Source organism: Lepeophtheirus salmonis, chromosome 1, assembly GCF_016086655.4.
Source record: "Lepeophtheirus salmonis chromosome 1, UVic_Lsal_1.4, whole genome shotgun sequence".
Lineage (NCBI taxonomy): Eukaryota > Metazoa > Arthropoda > Copepoda > Siphonostomatoida > Caligidae > Lepeophtheirus > Lepeophtheirus salmonis.
Genome location: NC_052131.2, coordinates 32,704,399 through 32,731,766, shown reverse-complemented (window position 1 = coordinate 32,731,766; position 27,368 = coordinate 32,704,399). Strand labels below are relative to the sequence as shown.

General features: G+C 29.9%; 1 long non-coding RNA gene across 1 annotated transcript; it reads left to right on the top strand.

The window, feature by feature from the left end:
- The first annotated feature begins 15,869 nt into the window (after positions 1-15,869).
- On the top strand, positions 15,870-16,814 carry LOC121126875 (uncharacterized). Its single transcript, XR_005867298.2, has 2 exons — positions 15,870-16,340; positions 16,615-16,814. It is a non-coding gene; the product is annotated as an uncharacterized lncRNA (long non-coding RNA).
- Positions 16,815-27,368: the final 10,554 nt, after the last annotated feature.

Sequence of the window (27,368 nt, the reverse complement as noted above, 5' to 3'; positions counted from 1 at the left end):
ATTTAAAGAACATAACAATTTTACTCATTACTTCTACAAATTATTAATATAAATTTATTAGAAGAAGAAATAGTCTCAAGGTCTATCAAAGTTCAACTAGATAACTCAACAAAAAGCGAATGAAGTTCACAATTTCTATATTTGTATATGTATTTGAGTGTTGTTTTGTAATCATTGAAACAACATTTTGTATAATAATGATATAATTTATAAATATTCATATAATGTAACTAAAGAGTGAAAAGGACAAAAATAACATGATCCCATATTGTTCACTCATCTGTGCTATGAATTTTTTTTTCAAAAAATTTAATATTTGAAATTTTTTGGAACAAAATTTGAGAAATAAGATTTTTTTGGAGCAAAATTTGCGAAATTAATTTTTGTTTTTAATCTTTGAAATTTGTGAAAATTCACAACTATTCACAAAAAATTAAATTTTTTATAAAAAAAAATTCTAAAATCCGCAGCCCTTCACATAAAATTTTATTATTTGGACAAAAAAATTCAAAAATTAAATTTAAAATATTAAATTTTCGGAAAAAAATTTCAAAAATCCACATCCGTTAACAAAAAATTAAATGTTTTGAAAAAAAATTCAAAAATTAAATTTCAAATTTTAAATTTTTTGTATAAAAATTTTAAAAAATCCATAGACACTCACAGGAAACTAAATTTTTTTGGGAAAAAATAGAAAAATTTCAAATATGAATTTTTTTGGAAAGAAGATGTCAAATATTAAATTTTCTAGTTAAAAGCAAAAATACCTTTTTTTGGGGAGGGACTACAGTCCCTCCAGCCTACCCCCTACAGATGCCCCTGAAGGAAAGACGATGGAATGTGGTTTGAGTGTGACACCTGCAAAATGCTTATATTTATAGCACGTCCCACCTATATAATATAAATTCTTATATTTTAGTGTTGAGACAATGTTCAAAATATATTGTTTTTTCGGTTCTGTCTTAAACGATTTCTTCTAGAACAATTAGGACTGATATTTCGGTCCAGACCGTTGTACAATGAAATGGTATTTAAATCGTGGAACGATTATTTTAGTTTCAATCTATGGACTGATTTTCTCACGACCCTATCCTGATTTTTGAGTTGTGCAAATATGGTTTCTGCATGAAAACATAGACAACCGCTGTTGGCTGATCGAGAGTGTATATATTCAGATAAGCAGCTGTTTGTAGGATTTATGTTACGTTTAAAGGCTTTCTTTTCTTTAACATTTTAATTTTTTGTAACAATAAATAACATAAAAATCCCTACCTGCGACAGCTGACTGTAAAATACGTTTTCTTCTCTCCTTTTGTTCCCTTAGTTACTCTATTTTCCTCTATGAATGCAACCATAGAGATAAATAGATTGAATACTTAGGTTGAGCAAAAACAGGGGAATTTTTTTGAAGCCGATGATATTTGAGCAAAACAATGGACATTATGGTGATTTGTACAGGTATCACTCCAGATCTTGTATAGAATCATCATTCTATAAGAACTAAAGAGTTCCTGAAAGAATATAATCATATGTAAATTACACTGAGGATCGAACATAAAAATATTTAAAGTGCCCTCCTCTATGTTAACATATGTTTTTATGACTACAACAGTTTGAATGTGTCAACTTTGAGGGCTTCAACTTCTTCATCACATCATCGCTCTATGCATGTAATCCATTTAATTACATCTGATGTTATTGTTACGAAGTTTACTATTTTGAAATATACGTGACATCATCGACTATACATCTATAGGGACTATTTAATGTCTGGCATTACTTGTCTGTTGATGCAAGGCACGTTAAAACTCAATAGGATTTTAAACGATAAAAATGCCTTAAAATAATATTATTTAATGGGAAAAATCCAAGCTCAAAGCAAAATTTCAATTTCCTCTTAGTTTTTAAATTATAAAATCCTTATAGATTTTAATGATAAAGAGTTAGGGGGGATCTTCAATATTTTGTTTTGTATTATAAAAAATTTTATCTTATGGAAGAAAATTTTCTATGAGAAAATATGGGTAAAATTTAAGATTTTTGAAATTTTTTAAGAGAAATAGAGCAATTTTTGAAATTTTTGAAAAAATGTCAAAAAAAAAGAAAAAATCAAAAAACCAAGCCCCCCCGTAATAGAATCCTGCGGATGCCCTTGCTAGTGGCTACCCTTGTCTACAACAAACAGTCACCCCAACCTAATTTTAAATGGGACCAATCCAGACCGAATTTTTCTTTGTGACCATCGATCTAAACATAATTTTTCTTAGAGACCAGTCCATAACGAACTTTTTTAAAGGACAGAATGAGTTCCGGTCCACTAAAAATCATAAGGTTCTCAGATCGATCGAAGATTTTCAGACCGAACCCCACCACTAATATATATATGTAGAGTGCTAATAAAGAACTCGTAGGATATTATATATATAGATAGCTGATAAACTTTCTTACTTTTGATAAAAATAAGCGTGCATTAAAATAATAAAAACCAGTTTACCTAGAAATTGAGAACTACTCACATTGATACAATATACACTATATACTATAATAGCTGGGGTACTCTATAATAGGAGTCATTTATAAAAAAAGTACTTAATGGAGTATACCCACTATGGTATATACTTTTATATATATATGTTTAAAATATAAATACTTTTGATGAATCAAATAATTTTTTTTCTTTTTGTCCATTCTTTCTTAAAAAAGTATGAAATTGAAGAATACCTATTTTAAATACATAAGAGCAATACTATAAATTACATCACTTGATAAGGGCGCGCTATTCTAAGGCATACTGACTATTTAATACCATATAATGCTAAGTTATGTACTCATGAACTGTCTCCCATACAAAATATGTGTCTTTATTTTTATTGAATCTATAGCTAATGCAATTATTCTCAACATTTTCAAATATCCATAACTATTCATACAAAAATTAAATTTTTCAAGAAAAATTTCAAAAATCCTGAGCTGTTAAAAAAAACTGAAATTTTTTGGAAAAAAATTTCGAAAATTAAATTTTAAATATAAGTAGCATATGAATAGCTTACTCATAGACATTAATTTTTTGGAAAAAAATCTAGTATACAGTCACATTTCATTATTTTATTGATGTATTCCCTTTTTTATATGACATGTCGAGCTTTATCTATACACGCTCGTTGGTACATTTTTATTTTATGGTCAAGTAAAGCCTAATATACTTATTTTTAATTCAAATTGTTTTTTATGTGTACTCCTTTCTTTTCAATATAGATCATAGGACAATTAATCATAATTGGGAATCGGGTGTTTTTTCTGGAATTCAGATCGGCATCAGGAAAATTATGTTAAATTTCCAATTCCAATTCTGATTAATTATTGGTATTTAACTATTTATAACTTTTCTAAGTTATGGAAAAAAATAATAATTTAATAATTGAAATTTTTTTTCTGAAAATATTTAATTTTCATTGAATGACAATGTATTTTTGAATCCAAAAATATTTCAAAAATCCATATGAATAGCTATTAAATTACTATTAAATTTTTAGGAAAAAAAAACTTGGTATATTATTTTATATATGTACTCCCTTTTTTATTTGACATGTCGAGCTTTATTTATACACGCTCGTTGTTGCATTGTTATTTCTTAGATCAAATAGTCATGCGGTTTCAAAAGTGGGTTCACTTATTCATTTTAACTACTGATGGAACGATTAATCGGAATTGGATAATTGTTTTTTTTCTGAAATCTGCATTGGAAAAATAATGTCTCATTTGCAATCCCGATTCTTATTCATAATTAGTATTTCACTATTTATTACTTTTCTAAGTTATAAAAAAATAACCCCCCTCTCTCTCTCTCTAAAAAAAAAAAAGAAGAATTTTTGCATTTTTCTAGAATATGTAATTTTTCAAATTCTTTTTCCTCAAAATTTCATTTTCTGTGAATAACTATGTATATTTGAAGTTTTTCTCCACAAAATGTAATATTTGAATTTTTTATTTTATAGTAGGAATTTTTTGAGATTTTTTGAAAATTTTTTTCAAAAAATTTAAATTTTCGATTTTTTTTTTCCCCAAAATTTTTTACTTTTGTATTTTCCTTGAAAAAAGTAATCCAAAAAAGAAGTGCCCTCCTAAAATATATTTTTGTGGACGCCCTTGATAGTAAATGGTATTTTTTAAATATTATTTAAAACATTAAAGAATCGGAATTGACATGGGTAATTTATACAAGAATCCCATCGGAATCGGCATTTTTTTTGGGATCCTCCTATCACTAATTTTAACTTGCAAATAATAAGTAAAAAGGATAAGATATGCAGGTGCAATAAATCCCGTGATCCCACGTTTCGATATTCAGCACACATTTAAAAAATCACCTTACGGCCTTAAAAAGTTAAAACTTTTTTTTAATTTAGATTTTATTTAATCTTTGGGAGAGTTTGGGTTGGAAACCACTGACTTAATTTAATGTATTTATATAGATGGAGTTATTGGCTGGGAGCAGTTGATTCAACTTTTGTTAGTCACTTAAATGATCCAAACAATGGCAGAGTTTGAAAATTATACATAATCATATAGCATATCTTGAGCGTCAGTGGCCTACCCTGAACCTCTCACAAACTTTTTCTATGAATCCAATCCGCTGACCTTTCTAATCAACCTTACGTTACATACTATTTACTCTCCCATCCTCAAAGTTGTACGAAATTGAGGCATTTGAAGATTCTATAGAATGATAATACATTAATCTCCGCTACACAAATGAACTAATTACATTATATTATTTCATCGTGGTTAATTAATATAATTAATATTTGTCAATACTTGTCCCTCAGTGATTAATTAGTTTATATTGGTGTTTTGAATGTGGATTAATAATAAATTTTGAACTCGAAGGAAATATTATTAATTGTGAAGGTGTGTGAGTATATCTCTATTATTAAGTAATGAAAAAAAGTCCAATAGTTGGGTATTGGTCTGTCACCATTCTAAAATAATTGGCTCTGCTCTTTCTGTAGAGATAAAGTAATATAAAATCACGTTTTTGCCTTTATTGGATTTTACAAGTCCATAGCTATTCTCTATTTTTTGGAATTTTTTTTTAAAAATCCATAGTTGGTCACAATTAGTAAAATTTTTTTTTTTTTCAAATTAAATTTCAAACATTAAATTTGATGGAAAAAAAATTCAATTATTAAATGTTTATTGAAAAAAGTTCCAATTATTACATTTTTCGGACTCTGTATTTCAAAAATCTATAGCTATGCGCAAAAAAATTAAATTTTTTGGAGAAAAATTTCAAAAAATTCAGAGCTGTTTGGAAAAAACTGAAATTTTTTGGCTAAAAATTCAACAGTTTATTCTGCTCACAAAAAATGTAATTTTTTGGATAGAAAAATTATAAAACTAAATTTCAAATAATTTTTTTTTGTAATAATTTTTTTATACTTCCTTAATGTGTTTGATATTTGAGATCCTTTCAGGTTTGACTCGGTAGAGGGCGGTGCCCTAGTGGCTATTCTGCCCTCCTTTTTTAATACTTATTATCCATATATTTTAAGTTTTTTGACATTCCTTTACAGAATAAATGACGTATTCCAGATTTGCTCGTTTTGATAAATTAGTCATGAACTCCATTGTTAAGCAAACAAAATAAATTGACTTAATCACCACTAATTAGCTACCTAGTTAATCTAAATAGCTTTTATAATAATATAATACGGTGGTTGTCCACATTTGGATAATAGGTTTTACAAACAGAGGGCAGAATTTTTGTACATCAAACAGTCCCTATAGTTACTCAACATCACGGTATTACTTTGCTAACACAAAAATACACATTGTATTTTGTTATCAGCTTTTGGTCTCTTTGGTTCTTTTCCTCCTATAAGTATCAATTTTTGAACGAATATTGATTGGTTGAATAAAATGAGCTCCTTTTGAGCGGTGAAGAATATTAAAAATTATTGAATAAAATATTTCGTTAGATCGGTCTAAAAACTTTTAAAAAAATGTTGTCCTATCAGTCCGGTCCTAATTAATTTTGTCAGTTCTGGGATTGGTCCATATCGGTCTTTTATAGTAAATACTACAGCTGAAATGACTTAAGTACTAACGTAGTCATTTTAGCTGTTCTAAAAAAAAAATAACTTAAAAAAATCAAATTACTCTTATAAATTTTTTTGAAAAAAATTTGAAAAATTAAAGTAAATTTTTTGAAAAAAAAAAAAAAAATCAAATATTACATTTTCTAGTCAGAACCAAAATTTCCTTAATTTTTTGGAGGGGTCTATTTTTTTCATAACTAAGAAATGTGATGAATAGTTAAATACCAGTAATAAATAAGAATCGGAGTCGCAAATTTAAATATATTATCCCGATGTGGATATTGATTCCAATTCCAGAAAAAACACTCAATTCTCCAACTCCGATTTATAGTCCCATCACTAAAATAAACAAAGAAATAAAATATTCTCATGCTCCGTTTCCAAAATGTTGCTACCTCGTAGTTGTCCTACATATTGGACATTTTATTATTTTTATGAAGAAATTTAGGCTATCAAACATAAATAAAATGTATGTCTACCTTTTTAATTAAATATTACTGAGCAATATTATAATACAATATCAAATAAAATACTCTAATTATGTAGGATTTTAATATTACAAAATATATTTTTGTAATTCATTTTAAAAATTGTGAAGAAATATTCTGACAGGGTTAGTATGGGAGGACTTAATAGATCAATTGCAGTTGGTATGATTGACTTATTTGGCCAACTATCAACTGATTTCGCACCATTTTTCTGCTTATTTTTGGAGGGAAGGTTACGTGATACAATATAAGTAACTACATGATTAAGAATACGGGATCGGTCCAATACTAAAAATATATAATTCCATAGTTGGGAAGGATTGGCTAACTACCACGATATTTTGGGCTATTTTTCTGTTTATAATTGGAGGGAAGGTTGAGTGATACAATAGAAGTAACGACCTGACATATGTAATTGTAGCACTGTACATAATATTATGTACATTTATTATAATATTTGTATATATCTCTTTACGTTGACAATATATTGACCAATCCTTTCGAATATTTGGAAAGAACTTGAATCACTTCTACTAGTCATCCATATGTATGTATGTTTAATATTAATGTGAAATCAAAGGATGTACCTATCTATGCCTATTGCATGCCTATATACATACCTATATAGAGCATCTGTCGTCAAAAAAAGGCTGGAAGAAAGTCCGAAGGAGTATTCATATGTAAAACACATTGCCTGTGTTTTTAAATGTATGGCCAAAAAACCAAAAAAAAAAAAAAAAATGACACTGGGAATGCATTAATAACGATAATGAAAAATAATAAAAAATCGACTCATGAAGAGTTGAAAAGTAGAAAAGAAAATTCTATTTTTGATGAAAATGGTGAAAGTAGAAAAAGAAGTTACGACAATCCAGGGTTTCACTTCTGATTTTCTCTCTCACACACATAGATATAATAAGGTACGCGTATATACAATATATGTCATAAATATTCAATATATCATAAAGACAAGAAAATATCCTTTTTTGGAATTGCAAAAATATAATAAAAAATCGCAAAATACAACCAGCAAATAAATAATTATCTCATTTTAATTGATACATATACATATATTGTTGAATTTACAATATGAGAAATATTTTTTTACTTAAATATAAATTAAGTACGTATGAAAAATTACTATAAAAAGACCAGATATAATTCATGGATTACTTAACATGGAAGTTAAGTAATTGTTTTATTGTCTTTTTTGGAGGTGCAAAATTGATATCATTGAGTATGTTTAAATGTTGTTCAACGTCAGTATAGCCCGAAAGTTTATCCTACTACTATCAGCGTCCCAAAGTCTGGGAGTAGCCTCACCACAAGATCGAAAATATTAATACATCAAAGTATGATTGAAGGTCAGTCTTATCAAGGGCTTCCAATCATCGCCATATCTTGGAAAACCTTCAAAATAAGTCATTTTTGATCAAATTAGTTCAATATTTGGAGTGATGAATAGGAAAAATGTTGAAGGGATGTCCTTCAAATGGGCTGTATCTTGTGGGCCCAAGAGTCATTATTAGGATGTATTGAGTCTAATTTCCAGCTGGATTTTAGCCAATGAGGACCATTCCATGTTAAAATATATATTTGTGTTTCAAATATCTTTGTGTCTCTAAATCTACTGATTCTGCAATTAAATTACTCTTGCTCTCTGTTCAAAATTATCATATATGGTCTCTACAAGAATATATATCAATATTCCTTTGGGGTTTCCTACATATGTATGAAGGAACACGCCACCTAGAATTACTAGCATAAACTGAATGTATTTCATCAAAGTTTTCAAATAACATACAAAAGGGATCTCAAACTGTCTTGTCTTAAAAGTCCTATAATTCTTTCCCAAGAGTCTGCGTCAGTTAGTACCCATTTATTTCTGTGTCTGTGTTAAATGAGTTACATGCAAATAAATTAATAAGGTAAAATGAAATATGGATTAATTATAAGTATATAAATATTAGATGGAGATTCTTATCACGTCGGGGTCACCGGTAATAGTTTTATTCTTTTCCAGATAGTCGATGAGGATTATTGCTTGCAAATCCAAGAGACAGTCCTCTAATCTTTCGGGCCAATTCCATGATTAAAAAAAAATACCAAACAGAAAGAAATAGATCGATCCGACTGAAATTTGTTGTGTGTTCTTCCAATAGATGCTAATAAATAAATAAATATAACCTAGTAGTATCATCTCTCGGACTTTGCACGGACTTTTTTAACGACCGTAGTAATTTATCTCAGAAATAATATTATCAAGTTTGCTTGTCATATTGAAAAAGAAATGAAAATAGAGTATATATAATATATCTATAGATGGAGTTTTATAAAAAAATGCAAAAATGAATGAAATCTCACAGGTGTTAAGGTCAAATAATATTTTATACAACAAAAAGATTACGAGCGAGTCTAGCTCAAGCTCATATTAAAAAAAGAAGAGAAAGAGAAGTAACTGATAAAGTGTGGGACAACATAACTTCTGGTGATGGGACGATTCCAAAAAAAAAATCCAATCCCGATGTCGATTCTTTAATCTTTTTAATAATAGCTAAAAAATATCATTTTGCTATCAAAGGTGTTCTCAGGATTCTAATTTTTTTTTTTTTTTGGAAAACAATTTGAAAAATTAAATTTTTGGGGGAAAAATTGCAAATATTAATTTTTTTTTCAAATCTACAATTTGATATGTAAAAGATTTCTTCGAAAAACCCCAATTATTAAAAAAAATTAAATTCCACAGCTGTTCACAAAAAGATAAACTTTTTTTTTCAGTTGTTCTTAAAAAAATGATTTTTTCGGAAGAAATTTCAAAAATTAAATTTCTAATATAACAACTTTTGAAAAAATAATTCAAATATTAAATTTTTGTTAGAAAAATTTCAAAAATACATATTCATTCACAGAAAATTAAAGTTTATGGAAAAAAAAAATTGAAAACGTAAATTAAATTTCAAAGATAAAATTTTTTTGGAAAAAATTTCGTATATTATATTTTCCAGTAAAAATCAATTATTCTTTACTTTTTTTTGTGGGGGGGGGGGACTAAATATCAGAAATGAATAAAAATAGGAATTGCAACTTCCGATGCCTAAACCAATTTTAATCGCATAAAAAACGCCCGATTCTCCGATTCCAATTAATCGTCCCATCACTAATCACTTCCTTTTTATAATCTTTACTAATCAGGCTGTACTAGTTGTTGAGGAGTGGACCAGATTTCCTTCTATTGGTGAGATTCTAAAGTTTTCTTGGAAAAACTGTCAATTTCTATCATGCGTTGGAGTAGTGAAGAAAGTTTTTCTACCTTGGAAAATAAATACTTGCGAAAAGAGTAATGGTTTGACTGAATACTTTATTAAATTAAACTAATAGTAATTTAGCTCTATGAATTTTGTTGGTGCAATTTATAAAAATCGGTTAATTGCTTTAATTTTTTTAAAGTTTCTGTTATAGCTTGATCAATGCTTGGTTCATATTACGATAATAAACCAAACTTTGGTATTTTAATATAGTGTGATTTTTATTTTTTTGTTTCTCAAAAAACAATTTTTCAATTAATTGCCATAATTTGAACACAAATAACTACACTTTAATAGTATAAGTGCCATCAGATTTAATATTAAGCAAGGATGATTAATTAGTGTATTTGATCTAGATCGAGTAGTTGTAACCGGATTTATTCCGGAAACCCCAACAGTTTTAAGATCTTTGTAGAATTGCCAATAACTTATTAGCTTATCAACTAGTCATCTTCAATTTTAAGTTGTTTTTTTTATTGTATAAAATAACAAACGCTCAAAAAACTTTCAAGGAAAGTTATATTATAGAAACACCTGGTATTGATTAAAATACCTAGGTTTGGTGTATTCAGTATATTAACAATAGGGGGGAGTCAAATATCCGATATGATTTTTAAAACTTTATTTTTCAATCCGTGATATAATTATGAATCAAAAATAAAACTTTTCTTAATTATAAAACTTGATTGATTACTTTTTGAAAAAGGAAGTTACGTTATCGCATCCTGAAAAATAAAAATATAATGTAGGTGACTTTAGATGAGGTTTACCTATGAGCGTGTATACCTAGCTGAAGCTCAGCCAGGGAGAGCTCTAGAGACTAAAGTACTTTCTGACTTATCACGCTATATTATAAAAGAAAAGAAAAGAGGCGTACAACTAATTGATTTTGGGCCTTTTTTTCTATTTCTTTTTGGTGAAAGAAAGGTTGCGTGATACAGTAAAGACATTAACATGACATATTTAGTGATGAAAATCTTTTGTATCATGTTAAAAAAGACGAAAATTAACATTGTAACTCCGGCAATTTGAGAATGTTTCGGAGGAGATCAGCTACAATCAGCTTTGACTAGGGAGGAGGGAAAAAAGAAAATAAACAAGGACATTGGTAAGAATGACTCCGATGTTAATCCCTAATTCTACTCTGAGTCTCACAAGGACTTGCAATTATAACTCTGCCACAAATCCTCAAGGTTACTCTCCGGTTTTTATGAGCACACACGAATGTTCAATCGGGTTTTGAATATAATTGGATCTATTTAGGAAAGAAAGTCCACTACTGAGGAATTGAATAATAACAACAACTGCATAGGAAAAGAAAATTCATTCTTCAGATTACCAATTCCAAAAAAAAACTGCGCCGGCTACAAAATTCACAGGATTTATTTGATTAGACATATATTATCAAACCATATCCTACTAACATACAAAATTTAGGTACATAGTATTTTTTTTAGTTGTCGATTTATATAATAGTCTTCCTCTTATAATTAGGGATTTAAATAGACGTTGATAGTTGACTCTTGAACTCGAGTTAACTATTGTTAAACTGTGAACAATTCTCCGTTATTATTGAATAATATTCAAATAGAGGGGAAGAGGAAATTGGGTAACTGATTTTGAGCCCTTTTTTTCTTTTATTGGAGGAGAAAAGGTGGGGAGAGTCAATAGAATATCCTTGTGAAAGAAGAGACTATTTGACTAAATCGAAAAAAGTATCTTTTTTTGATGTCATTTACATCTGGAAATGCTCAAATTTTTGTCAATTTTCGATATTCTATTTATCTGGCACGTAGGCAATATATACTTAGACTGGTCTATAACACATTCTCACAATTTCTTTGGAAAAAACTTGTTAGTAATATAAAAAGTACTGTATATTTTATTTTATTTTGATTGTTCAGAATTTTATATTATGATTTTTTTTCAAATAGGGCGTGAAATATTTAATCAAATATATTTCTGGCCTAACTTGGCCCCCTGATATCTAATTTTTTTAAATTTTATTTAAGTAGAGTTGTAAAAATGTTACCTTTGATCTTGGGTAGTCTGAACACTGGTATTTTCATTTTCCAAATCTGCTTTAATTATTATTAAATTCTTGAGGAGGGAATCAACCAAGTATAAAGTGATTGTGCTCATGAAAGACGGAGAGTAACGAGAAGGAATTGTTGAAGAGTTATAAAGGTAAGTCTTTGTTGGACTCAGAGTAGAGCTGAGGATCGACAACGGAGAAATTCCTTCGTATATTCTTGCTAGATAAATAATGGGAGTTAGTTGTTTTTTCTCTCATAATTGATTTCAGGGCGTCTGCATGATTATATTTTACTTAGGATGGGAGGGGGCTTTCATTAAAAAAAAATCAAAAAAAATTCAAAATCTACCACTGCTGAGAAAAAATTAAATTTTTTGGAGAAAAGTATCAAAAATTCACAGCTGTTCATAAAAAATTATTTTTTTTCTCCCATCCATCTAGCCGCAGCTTTGAAAAAATGCTCCAAAACCTACAGTTGTTCTTAAAAAATAATTTTTTTTGGAAAAAATTTCAAATATTAAATTTTCTGGAGAAAAATTTCAAAAATTCATTGAATTAACAGAAAATTAAATATTTTTTTGTAAAAAAATTCAAATATTAAATATTTTGCAAACCAATTTTTAGTATTAAATTTATTATTAAAAAGCAAAATTCCTTAATTCCAGCCCGCCCTCTGCAGACGCCCATCTCCTCCCAAACATTGTTCAAACTGTCAGGATTAGCACTTTCATTTTCGGTTTCTTTAAAGAAAAAAACATATATACAGTACATTTTTTTACAGCTCTATAGATAACACTATATTAAGTGTACACTACCATCGAAATCTGATTGAAAAGTGGGTCTTCACTCTGGGTTTTCTTTTTGGTTGAGAAAAGGTTGCGAGAGTAAATATTGATAACATCCTATTAAATAATATGTATGTTATTTTCACTCCACTATCCCCAGAGATTTTGAATCACTCTCTGCGGATATTATTACTTGTTTTATTTTTATTTTCCATTAGTATGATAAATAAGACTAATAAAAATTTCACCTTTGCAAAAAAATTTCACATCAAATATTTAATAGAGTCACAGAATACTGTAACTTTACATAGATGGATAATTTTCTCTTTGTAGTGTGCTATATCCCAATATACATAAGTAAGTTTGCAAGCACTTAAGTATAAGTATGCGCTAGGTATATTATTATATGTAGAACCCCTGAATTCCTCAGCAGTTTGAGCGTATAATGATATATTTCTTTATCTTACAGGAAATCGCCAATACTCAGAAAAAGGATATTAATCAAATTGAACGTACAAATACATATACGTAGATTGTACATACAAGGAAGTGTTTGCTGTTAATAGGTTGAGAGATTAAGAGCAGATAGAACAACATGATCAAAGGGATAAGATTATAGAAATAAAAACATGGGAAATGAGGTTGCACGATAAAATATAATATTATATGTACTCAGGTATAGTTTTAAAGAGAATGCATCAAATACTGGATGCTCTCAGCATAATGTGATCCGTATTGACCTTTCCTCTTCCAAAAATGGAAAGGGAAGAAGGGTTTAAATTATAATTAATAGTCATATTTAACCAATTACGTTACAGATCCCAACTTTACTTTTTGAGTTTAACCAATCATCGTTGTTATCAACTCTAGTAAGGGCAAGAGTTGTAGTAGTGATGAAAATTGAAAGTATTTTGGGCATGTAAAAAAAAAAGAAAAAATCAAAAAATCAACATGGACACCCTGACAATTTGAATAATGTTATAGAGGAGAACAGTTGAGCCAGCATGACGTTTCATTAGATCAGCTACAAACAGCTGTGACAAAGGAGAAAGGACATAAGGAAATAAACAAGGACATTGGCAAGAATTACTCCGATGTTAATCCCCAATTCTAATCTGAGTCCACCAAGGACTTAGAATTATTACTCCACAATAAATATTCAAAGGGTTCATCGTTTAAATGCAGTCGTAAATGTTCCATTCGGTTTTGTAAGTATCAATGATTGCTCTTATGTTATAGAAAAAGAAGTTCCCTTTTGAGGAATTCAATAATAATATTAATAGCTAGGGAAAAGGTTCTCCACTCCAAAAAAACAAAACAGGCGAGGTAAAAAATGCGTCCGATTATCATCACTGCTTAGTATTACATTGAATAATCCACGGCTGATACAATAATAATTTGAATGTTCGGTTTAGTGACTTTTGGGACCGATATCGCCGTGAATATCTATCATTGTCCAAAAAAAATCCCTCAGAGGTTTGGATAAAACGTATCAAAGCGAGAGAGTTGTAGTCTTCCAGATGTTTAGTTTAGGTATTAAATATATGAGCTTATAGAGTCTAAATAATTTTATTTGTTATGATGCTCTGTCCTGGAATATATCAAAGGAAGATCACTCATAATTTTAGAAGGGACAGCTGGCAATAATAGTTTTTATGTCAACTTGAGTATCAGAGAATTGTATGGTTACAGTTACTCCTATAGTTAGCGAGAAACTCTTACTGGCAGACGAAATAGATATGTGCCCAATCGAGATTTTTATATATTTATTGTTGAGACTTTGAATTACCTTTGTTGATTTTATAAAAGCCAAAAATCTATTATCTTATTTAAATCCCATGTTTGTGACAGATGGACAGATTTCTGCTCGTAATCACAAATTGACTTGGAGTTTGCTTCTTAAATATAAATAAATTGATTCCATAGTCAACGTGTTTTTTTTAGTCATGTAACGTACCTACCTGAAATTCACTCCAATCATAATTCAAAAAGGGACCAGAATGTATTTGCATATAAGTTGCAATTTGTTCGACTTAAAATGTATTATTGCTTAGTTACAACATTGGTCATTCTAATAAAAAAACTATTTATTGATACTATCATTTTGATTTTGATCAATTCAAATTACATGATTACTATGTATTTGTGAGACGTATAACTGTTGTTGGCATTTGAACTTTATAATGTGCCACAGAAGACATATACTTTAGCAATTTTTTAATAAAATATTCAAAATGTATAGGACTAATTTATCAATCATACATGGAATATACAATTATTCAAGTATCTTTATCTCAAGTATTATAAATCTGAAGATTAATTTTGGAGAAGGACAATTAACAACTCTTCTTGTTAGACTTAATAGAAAAAAACACAATTTTTTATGTATACAAAAATATATATTTCACTCCTTCTTGGGAGCCTTTTGAATCGTAACTGATTATAATAATTATGCATAAAAGAAATGGACAATCTGACTTTTAAATATTTTAACTTTTTAAAAAGGAAATTGGAATACCGTAATGGATGTAGTTTCCTCACGATTTACTATTTGGTCCTACTCACTTTGTGTTGAATTTCTGAATTCACTCTCCCTCTCTGCTCAATTTCATCACTTGAGGCTCACTTTTTCAATTATCTATACCTTCATATAATGCATCTTGTGGACTCCGGTGAAAATGTAATCCAGTAGCTTCTTCTCCACGTTTGATGTAATCTATATGCTTTCTCACTCTGTCTTTTAATCTTCTTCCTGTTTCGTCTACGTATTGGGCTCCACAGTTGGGTTTTGAGCCAGTAATGCAATATCTTAGTCCAGCTGTTACAATCAACCAAATGTAAAACTAATATATACAACAGTTTTTGATAGAGAGAAAGAAAAAAAAATTAGTGAATAATTATGGAAAAAAATTCAAAAAATTATATTCAACAGCTGTAGATTTTTAAAGCTATTTTTTCCAAAAAAATAATTTTTTGTGAATAGTTGTGAATTATAGAAAAAAATTATGTCTTTGTTAATAGTTGAGAATTTTTGAAAATTGTTAGAAAAGTTGTATATTTTTAATTTTTTTTTCAAAAATTTTAATATTTGAAGTTTAATTTTGAAAATTAAAAAAAAAATTTATTCTTCAAATTTTCTTATTTTCTTTTTCAAAAAATTCAAAAATCAAGCCCCTGAATGGTAATTTTTAGCTGTTATTTAAAATATCAAAGAATCGGAATCGGCATGTGGAATTTTTATTAGAATCGCATCGGCATCGGGATTTTGAAATCGTCCCATAGCTAATATATATAATGTTGCGATCCTAGTTACGCAACCTTACAATTTTATATTTAACTATTCCACTTAGTCTTAAAAAGTGTGGGGGGGCTATAGCCCATTGGAACTTCTTATAGTTCTGGCACCCCTGGTCAGTGCTTCTCCCGCTTTTTGACATTTCCCTTTCCTCCATAATTCTACCAAGCTAAATCTTCAATTTTTTCTTCAAAAGATGCTTGTTGAACATATTTTATCGTCCTTTTATAAAAAGGATCATGGAGTCCATGGTACAAGACCCACAGTTTGACTAATCCTGTTCGCCCTAGTCATTTGCAAATCCAAGGACCTTTAGTACAGATATTTTTCTTATGTATGTATATACTATATTGTTATGTTTAAGTTAAAGACATTTAAAAAAAAATCCTACTTGTGAAAAATGTTCACATGTTTTCCCAATATTTATTTTAAATTTTCTGTCAAATTTCCTTGAAATGTCAAACTCAATGACTATGTTTAACAGTTTTTTTAAATAATGTTAGATTTGATTTGAGTTTAAAGCCTGATTTAACTTCTGAATTGTACAGAGCCGTGACCATTTTTATATTTAAATGTTAAAGTATACATATTATATATGTAATTAAAAGGAACATGCCTCTTTCTAAGAAGCGTGTATATTATAAGCTTAAAACTTATATGTAACGTTCTAAATGTTTGCTTGCATGAATGGAGGATGAAAGGGAAGGCCTAACCTTGGGAAGTTGAGTGGATCAAAGTACAGAACACATATTCTTTATATAAAAGATATTATTATTTTTGATCATAATACAAGAGAATGAATTCAAAACTTCATGCATTAATTTGATTTGATTAAATTGTAATTTTCATATCATCGATATAGAATAGAAGTATAAAAATATCAAATAAATACACACGGTATTCATCCGGGGAAAATGTGTGTTTTTTTTTCTGGACATTTTATTATTATATTTGTTTATTTGTTTTACTTCCGGTTTCTTGTTCTTTGTTATTATATATAAATATTACACACATATGATAATATCCCAATTGCTTGTAATAATATATGTATTCATGTAGGTAGTACATACATATCTATTCAAGCAAAATCCATGTCTCTATTAGAGATTCATACATGCTAATGGAGTATGAACTCTCTGGCATATCATCACACAATGCTTATTATGAGTGACTATTTGTAGTGCCCGCCATTGCCTAGAGTTATCAGGCGTCGTTAAACGGACAAATTTTGCTTTAATAATAAAAAAAAATCCTCAGTTTTACTTTTTGTTTTTATGAGCACACTCAAAACAAACTTCTACATACTTATATCAATTCATATGACGTCAAGAATGAAAAAATAATGACAAGAGTTTGAGGGGGGAAAAATTAATATGTTGTGTTGACTTATCAGTACTTGAGTATGTAGAGAGCTCAAAAATGAAATAAAATCTGTATTTATATTTTATTCAAATATTAATAATTTATACTCTAAAGTGGAAATGCACATGGGTACAAATATATACAATCCCCTTGTTATACATGCACAGGCATGCAATACTTCATTAATATGACATCATTGTTTTTTCTTAGATCAAAATATGTTTATGTTATACATCATGGATTCCTACATACAGTGCACCCAGTGACTCGTTTTCATGTACTTGGACATTAAGACAGACAGGAATTTGTTTAGTATTAATATAACAGACAATTGTGTGTATTTTGGGAATGTTAAAAAAACAACAAAAAACAATCAAAAATCAACATGGTAACCCTGACAATTTGAAGAATATTTTGGAGGAGAACCACTTAGCTGTCATGATGCTTCATTAGATCAGCTACGATCAGCTGTAACAAGGGAAGAGGGGGAGAAGGAAATACACAAGGATATGAACAAGAATGACTCAGATGTCAATCCTTAACTCTTAGACCAAAAAGGTCTTACACCTATGACTCCGAAATAAATACTCAAGCTTACTGTCCATCTTTTATGAGCACTCAAAAATGTTCAATACGGTTTGGAATATAATTGGATGTAGTAGGAAAGGAAGTTGACTACTCAAAAGCCAAGTAATAATGACAATAGCATAAGAAAAGAAAATTCATTCGTCAGGTTACCAATTAAAAAAAAAAAAAAAAATGGGCCGGCTAAAAAATACACAGGATTTACATAACTAATTATTATATAATTTCTTTTGCAAAAATTTATACCAAACATACTAAAAATAATGAAATAATAAAAAAATTAAGAAAGAGGGAACACAAAAATGAATATCATAAATAAACATTCCATTTATAAATGCTCACCATTCCATTAGTATCCCCTTGAAACATAAAACATTGAACAGAATTTGCACAAACGATAGCTGAAACCACACGAAAAGGTTATAATCAGTTTCTAAAATAAAATAAAAAAATTTCATTCAAATTTTATCCCTTTCAAAAAATTTTAAATTAAAATTCTTTCAAAAAGGTTTTTTGTACCTTAAAAAGAAGTTATTACACATTCCGTCAAAAGAACCCAACAGCAATACCCCCTCCCCCACTTACTAATATATTTTGGGGCCGGTGGTCTTGGTTTCAACTCTTCATATTCTTATTCCTGTAGTCCTGTTACCAGATCTATAATCGAGGAAGTAACTAGGATTTTTTGAAGCGGTTTGATTCGAATGAGATGGCACTTTTATTTATTTTCTCATGACATTTTCTTTTTTCTTTTCTTTTAAAAGTACACAATTTGAAGTTAGTTAATGAAAAACAATTTGTATAATTATGACACTGCTCAATAGTCCCAGGTCTGGAGGGCACATTTAAAAATAAACAATAGTAAAGTGAAATAATTTAAAAAGTGGTCACAGTTCTGCAAATTTATTTGAGTACATTTTTATTATGTTATGTAACCTCTTGAAAGTCGTGGACTTGGTTGTCATGACAAAAAACCAAAGCAATTTGAATAAAAGTTTCTTTTTCTAAACTTTTTTCCAATCTCTTAAAATATTTATATCGTCTTGAACTTGACCTCTTAAAGTACTTTTCCTGCCAAGGTTTCGGGGAAGTTGGTCTTATATCATGAGTCAAATATAGTCACAAATCATATTTGACATGTCTCTTCTCAAATGATAAAGGTTCCATTTTTCTAAAACCGTGTCTTGCTTTATTTACAATACTATAATAAAAATAATATTTTGGAATAATCCTGAGGTTACTTCGAACATGGATGTTTGGTTTAATAACTCAGGGGACAATAACAATGTAAAATTATATCAGGAAATATCTATTCTCTATGTTGTAAAATAGAACAGGATTAAAAAATAGTATCGATAACATACTTCACAAGAGGTTCACAAGATTGCAAATTATCAAAAATATTTGTGCTAAAAAATATATTTTTTTATATGAAGAAAACAAATATTTTATTACGTAAATTGTTTTTTTTTTCTTCTCAAGTCGAAGGCCTCAAATACATACCAAGCTCCTAATTTCAAAATCCAATTTGAGTTTCATGTCTTCAAATTAAAAGTTCTGCAACCTATAACCTCAACACAAAAGATTAAAGTTCGGTTCACTGAATTGGGTAAAACGTAGATAAAAATAATGTTGTTCATTCTTTGATAGATCGTCGTAGTATTAAAATCTCGCTCTAAATGATGAATTCACTCCTACTTTTGGTGTAATTATTTTGAAAAGCATAATCAAATAATTATATATACCTATATATATGTTTATATGATCCTACGGCTCTTACTCTCCTACAGACGACTACCCCTAAATTTTTTTTTTACCTTGGAGCAAGTACAACCGTCCCTCTGTCATTTTACCAACTAGGACTTCACTCCCCAAGCCATCTACTCCCTGAACCACGGTCTTTTACCCTCTTATAACAAAAAAAAGTAACCATACAATCAAAAATTCAATCTTTTAATAACTATCAAAATGTAATTATTAATTTAACTTAATGAGCTAGGTATTAGTGATGTATTGAGCTTCTCTTGACGTCATTATTTGCCACTGTAGTTTATTATCTGTATTATTATTTTATCTGAGATCTGGAAAGCCTCTAATCCAATTCATACTACGAACAATATTCAAAAATCATTTTTCTTCCTGTCTATGTGTACATATTTGAGAATGGAAAAGCTTGTCTCTGTAGAGGCAACTTTAACATACATTTTGAAGGCTATCCTGAAAGCAAGGTAAAGGTCACATATCATCTAATTTTTATAAATTTTGCAGAAAAGTGATAATGAAGATTTAATTACTCCCTAAACCTCGGCCGTTGATGACTTAGTTAAGTAGAAATACGATTTAAGTACCTTTGCATGTACCTTAATGGAAAAGTGATCCCCCAAGATTCAAGGATTCAAATCCGTATATATATTTTGGTTGAGCCTCTCTAACGGTAATAATGATAAAAAAATATGTAGGTAATGGGTTCGGGTAGTGAAATGATACGGGGTAAAAATGGTGGGTAGGTGTCCTCTTCCCGTTTATATATAATTTTACAATATTTTCCCTGCAGTAATGATATTATAAATGTTCAAGGTTCTCCTCTCTATAACAGTAGTAAATTTTCTCTCCAAAATCATATAACTGGCAGATAATGTTTACATGGTTCTGAATTTAGTAGAACCATATGTCTCGCTCCCGTCTTCTCCTCGTATTCTCGGAAATGCCCACCCCTACCTATTAATAATGTACTAAATAAAAAAAAAGAGCATACACACCAAATGTTTTTCTTTTTTAATCACTAAATTGTGTTTTTCTTCTACAAAAGTCCCATCAATGGTTATTTTACATACTATGAGCCATTTTATTGGCTTAAACCAGTGTTTCCCAAAGTGGGGGTCAAAACTTCTGTGAGGGTCGCCTGACACAACGGAGGGGTGGCGAGATGGTTTCGAAAAAAGAAGAAAATATTTTAAATCAACATTACTTTGAGTTGCATCAAAACTTAAAAAATGATGTATGTACATATTTTTTACCAGTATCTTTTGGATCCTTTTGAAAGTGCATCCCAAAAGATAGTGCTCCACAAAAACATAGCCGGATACATCCCTTTTATTGACACATATCTTTTCTGATATGGAGGATGGCCCTTATTAAACTTTCATGTGACCAAACACAAAAACAGATTTTTATTCTAAAAAACTCGACAAATTCTGAATTTCTTTTTTGAAAGAGTACCCACAGCCAATCTAAAGCAGCTTTATATTTATTTATACCATTTGGTTCAACTTATTTATGTGGGAAGACCTTATCCGTCTTAACTTTTATGAAAAATAGGTAAACACGGATTGCGGCTCAACTTGGAGAATGATCTTTGAGTTGCTGAGTCCAAAATGAAACCTATAAAAGACCTGCTTTGCTCAATGAACAGTGTACATCTGTCAAATTAAGACCTTGGTTCGTTTATAAATCTATTTGCACGTCCACTGCCTGTAATTTTATTTGTTTGCAAGTCTCAATTTTTGCTTTATTTGTAGCAAAAAAAGATAATTACTAGTATAGAAATTATTCCAAGTAGTACATACTCATATGTCGCTGATTTTATATTTAAAGTATATTCGATTATTTCGTCGTTGTATATCTTATTTTTTTCAATATTTGAATATTTAAAATCTTCATTTTTGATCAATGTAGTCAAATAGCTTAGATTATTTTCCTCTGGGTTGAACTTCTTAGAGTTGATTTAGCAATAAAATATAAAATGAAATCCCAATTTTACCTTCATCTCTTCATGAGAGGTGTAGAGGTCGCATATTGTCTACCCACACATTTTAAGGGTGGAACTATAAAAACTTTTGGAACCACTGGTCTAAAGAACCAAGTTACATAACAATAAAAACCCCTTGTCATCAATATTAAAGAAATTAGTCAACTCTTGGATGCCAAAATGGGACTAACAATTAAAAGGACATACATTTTACTGTCTATCCCTCTAATGCCTAATTTTATAATATACCATCAACCCCTAATATGTTTAAAAGATATTTTATTAAATCGTTGTACAGTGTTATTTCCACATTGTAGATACAAATTAACTATTACAATGAGATGAATAGGATATTTTTCTGTAATTATTATAATTTTTCCGTCCCTAATCGATCAAAAAAAATTACAAATTTAGAAATTTTATAGAGATTTTCAGTACACATTACTTTGAATATATTCAAATATCACTGTTTATCATGACCATCAAGTAATATTTGAGCCCCCAAAATGGCGTCTCCTTCAGTTATGATGCAATTTATGACTTGATTGAAAAACCATTCTGTTCGTCCAAGTTTTTTGACGGTGCATTGTGGAAATTTCCTCATTTCTTTTTTGAAAGTCGAGGTTGCGAGGAGATAGAAAAGCTCGACATGATACTTGGGAAAGCCTAATTATTGTATATGTAAATATTCGTTGTATCCATTAGAAATAAGATTTTATAGAAGGATACAACGCCGCAATATCCTTATTTTTGAAAACAAGGACCCATGATCTCACATTTGAAATCCTGTCTCCTTAATGATAGCTATATAATAAATATGTGGGCAAAGTATTTTTTCTACTCCTTGGTAGTTTTTAATAGAAATAATTCCTTCTTACCTATTAAAAAACGAGGGAGTCATAGTGATATAGTAAGTATTTAATATATCCATGTATAGCTTATCTGGTGCATTTACAGGACGCATTCGATTACATAATATCCACGTTGTTATGTTACAAATCCTCAAGAAAAAGGCACAAAGGCAGTTACTTTTAATTAGGTAGATACATGAATATAGGTATATGAATACCACTTCAAGATTCAATGATTACAAAAATTTCACAAAAATTAAAATAATTCATATTTGTACATATTGTAATATTGTTATTATTTGTAAGTAGTTTTGCATTCCATGTCTAAGGTCACTCCAAGGGCGAATACAAAATATGCGTTTGTCTTCCGAATTTGAAACAAGAAAGATCCGCGGGGAAAAAGACCTTGTTGAGTTTGACTCTAGTCTCTTATTGTGACCGAGCATCTTGAGAGTAGAATTGGAAGGATATGTTTATGCCGCAAGTGAAATACTTCTACTAAGATCACTCCTATGCTTACTCGGTTAAGCAGGATTATTTTGATTTCAAGATATTTTTTGTATCAATCATTGAATCTTTACTAATTTTTGAGGCCTGCTACGAGGACATTGGGAGGTGGGGATTTTGACTGTCAAATGATAACGCAGGTATCCAGAGGCCAGCTCAATAAAGACTGAATACTTCCAATGAGCAAAAAGGTAAATGCTGGTCTGACCTTTCCCTTCAGTACGAGGCGAGGAGCAGAAATGTCGGCCTAACAATCCTCTCTATTTAAGGGATTTAAGAAAGAGGTTCCAGAATAGCTACCACAGGGATAACTGGCTTGTGGTGGACAAGCGGTCATAGCAACGTCGCTTTTTGATACTTCGATGTTGGCTCTTCCTATCATTGCGAAGCAGAATTCGCCAAGTGTCTGATTATTCACACGCCAATAGTGAATGTGAGCTTTGTTTAGACCGTCGTGAGATGGGTTAGTTCTACCCTACTGATGACTTTTCGTTGCGATAATAATCCTACAAAGTAAGAGAAGAAGAGCAGGTTCGGACATTTGGTGAACGTACTTGACCGATCAGTTAGTGGTTCAAAGCTACCATTCCTTAAATTATGGTTGAATGCCTCTAAGGCATAATCTCATGTAAAATCATGTAAAAATAACGAACTAGTTCTTCTTTTCACATTCCACATTAATGGGAAATTTGGTTAGTAGAATTAAATACCAATATATTAATATACAAGTATAATACTAGCAGAGGGTTGACCGGGTTGGAGGGCTGAATAGAGGGTAATAGAAACAATAAATGATGGAAGAAGAAGGGAGACAGAGAGAAAGATGTAGAAAGAGACAGGAGGAGAAGAGAGTAAGGGAGAGACAGGGAGAAGGAGAGAGATACCCAGTGGTACATTAAAATTTGAACCCTTTGAATTTTAAACTTCCACCTGAAATAATATATATACATATATTAATCCTTTCTCTCATGAATTACAAATAGGTGAGATAAAAAAATATTCTTTCTTTTTTTTGCAATTTTTTGAATAAACATACTTGAAGAAAAAAATAATAATTTTCTATAGTAGAAGAAAAATTACAAATGTTGCTTTTAATTCATAAGAGTCTTGTTGCGGATGAGATCGGTTTCTTTCATTGCTGGTGTCAAAAGTTGCCTCTCCACCCTCACGAGGCTCTTTCCACACACTTCTTTGATATATCTTAGGTCTATCTGGTGTGAAATCACAAGATCTCTTGCATGGACCCTCATCAACTTGAGGGGGTTATCTTAGGCTGTTTTCTTTTACTCATCTGGATCCAGTTTTGCCTTTTTGACAGAACCCTTCTTCGCCTCCAACGTCTTGGATTTCTGACAGCTTAGACAGTGGTCCTGGAAACGCCCAACCGCTTGGAGTGCGACAAAATTCATCGAGTACGTTCAGGTGTCATTTTATCGACTTGTAGGTAAGCTAGTGAGCTCAGGTTTGTTTTCCTTTGTAACTAATTATTCTTGAATTAATTTCAATTATTCAAAACCTTCATTAATTATTGAACTATTAAGTGTTCAGATTTTAATTGACCTCCCGGTATAGAAAGAGATAACGGAAAGTATGTTTATTTGGGTAAAAAAAGAAAGCCTCTTAATTAACTCGAAGGCCCCAAAATATTATAGGAACATGCTTGGTTATTTTATACGTCTACTTAATAAATTTTGGACAAATTTGTTCGACTGTTTTGAATTCCATGTGTGATGACACCAAAAACAGACCTATAAATATATATAAGATATAATATTATATTAATACTACTAATATATTAATTTTATAGGTATTGTAGCTGTACCTTAGTTCATATACTTCCAGGATTGGTAAAAATTCCTTTTAGTTCATTACGTAATGAAACCAGATGGTCATTTTGATCAAGTATATAAATATGTAAAAAACTAATATACTCGTATAAATCTTTTCATAAACTTATATACTTGGAATTATTAGCAAAACAAAAATGAATTAAAAGGTAGATATTTTTTTATTATACTAAAGGAAGAAAATTAATAGAATTGCAAGATTTCCAAACATAGATATGGTGCGACCTGCCCGGGTGGATTATTTTTGGTTTAATTAAGGGGCAAAATATTGGAAGGCATTTTAAATATATATTTTATTTTATAAATTATGAGTGTAGTTTGTAAATTCATTTTAAAAGTGATGTGGCTGAGGGTTATTTAACATCATATATAAATTAATTACTTTTACAAGTGATGATGGGTCGACATTGAGTACTCTGCTATGTTTTACATGAGTGGAGGAGTTGGAGGAAAAATACAGGGATTCCTCGATTTACCAAATATGTTTTAGTTGTATTATTAAATTGGGTTGTATTACTAGACTTCGGAGATGATAGTTGTTTTGGGATGCAACTTCCATATTTACAGAATATTTGGAACTAGGATTTTTTTAAAGATCTTTTTACAACTTTTTTTAGAAAGGACCTTAATTACCTAAATGCCTTAGAACAAAAATTAACTCTGGCTGATTCAATTATATATTAAAAAAATACATCAATTGCTTTAATATTATTAGTTTGCCTAAAGTGGGGGGGGGAAATCTCCCTTCTCCTACGCCTATAATTGTATCAGTCGTTAATTTGGGACTTAAAATCGGTCCCATCTCTGTTATGAGTACTTGAAAGACGTTCTAAAACGTCCATTAGAAGGCTATATACTCAATGAGGAACTGAAGGGGCTGTAGCCTCCTTCTAAATATCCAAACTTCCAAATTTTTTTTTTTTTTTTTGTGAATTTAGGAAAATATTTTTGTATGGGACTTGTTTTACGTCCGATTCGGACGCGTTTTTAAGACTTATGACTAGACGAATCGTCAAAACTTTGGAACTGCTACATCCCTTATTATCAGGATACCATTATTGTTGTATCAGTTCATGTACCAACAGTATTTTGATACTTTTTGAACAAAAAATATTTAATTAGATGTTGTTAAGGACAATTTCATTCTCTTACAAGTGCATTTATGTTAGGGATGAAGGGAGCTGAGCTTGCAAATAAATTTAGGAGTTTATGCCATCTGCAGGTCAATATTTTCATGACGTAATGACACTGCATTCCAATAAGAATATATACAGTATAACCCACATTGAGAAGTCTACAATAATAAAAGAACGGAATGAGTTAACATTAAAGGGGTGTTCACAGGGGTTGCTCTTGAGGTGCTGTAGACCCCCCTCCCAAATATCCTAATTTCCAATAAATCTAATTATTCATATAAAACATTCTAAATTTCAATTTTTCAATTTTTTCCAAAAATTTAAGTCTCTGTCAACAGCTGTATGGATTTTTGAACTTTTTTTCCAATAAATTGAATTTTTTATGTATAGCTATGTATTTTTGATTTTTTTTCCAAAATATTTAATTTTTTATGAATAGCTGTCCATTTTTGAACTTTTTTTTTTTGGAAAAAATTTAATATTTGAAATTTAATTTTTGAAACTTCTTGTGATTAGCTATTAATTTTTTACTTATTTTGCAAAGAAATTCTACAAACCCAGTCACCTCCCTCAAATGAATGAATAAATATATATATAATCCTGTGGACGCCCCTGCATTGAGTATACATATAATTAATTGGGGTGATCCACTTAATTGGGCTCTATGAAGTACAATATAATGCATTAGTTTCACTCGTACCACTTCTTGCTAGATAGATCATGTGAGTTGTCAGGACATAGTAAGCCAACATTGCTTAATTAATAAATGAATTTATACAACAAAATGTATAGCTGCATATCAGAGGACCTGCTGGTACTTTATTTGCAAAGAGAAAAGGCTTAGCACGACATTCCCTATCGTAAGGTTTGAAGAAGTGGCAGAAGAATAGTGCTAAGTAAATTCCATCTATGTACAAGGAACGAGGGATTTGACCCTCCTCAAAATAACTGTTTTACATACATATTACTAACTTACTCAAGCAGTCCTTACGTAACACACCAACAAATTATCTTTCTTTCAGAGAGGAGGATAAAAACACGAAAATCTTCCAAAGAGGAAAAAAAATGTACTATGTGGTAGACCTACTTAAGTTATAACTATATATGTACATCGAGTAGTAATATAATCAAGAGGGAGACTTATAACTGAGCAAGGTACTAGTTAACACAGCAAACCTGAATCCCTCCAATGTATGTGATACCAGGAAAACCTATTCGTTGAGAAAAGTAACATTCTAAATCTATTATTTTTGCCAACATTGTAGGTATGCACTTTCGTTTTAGTACCTCCAATGAACTCACTTTAGGGGGGTGAACGGCGCGGTT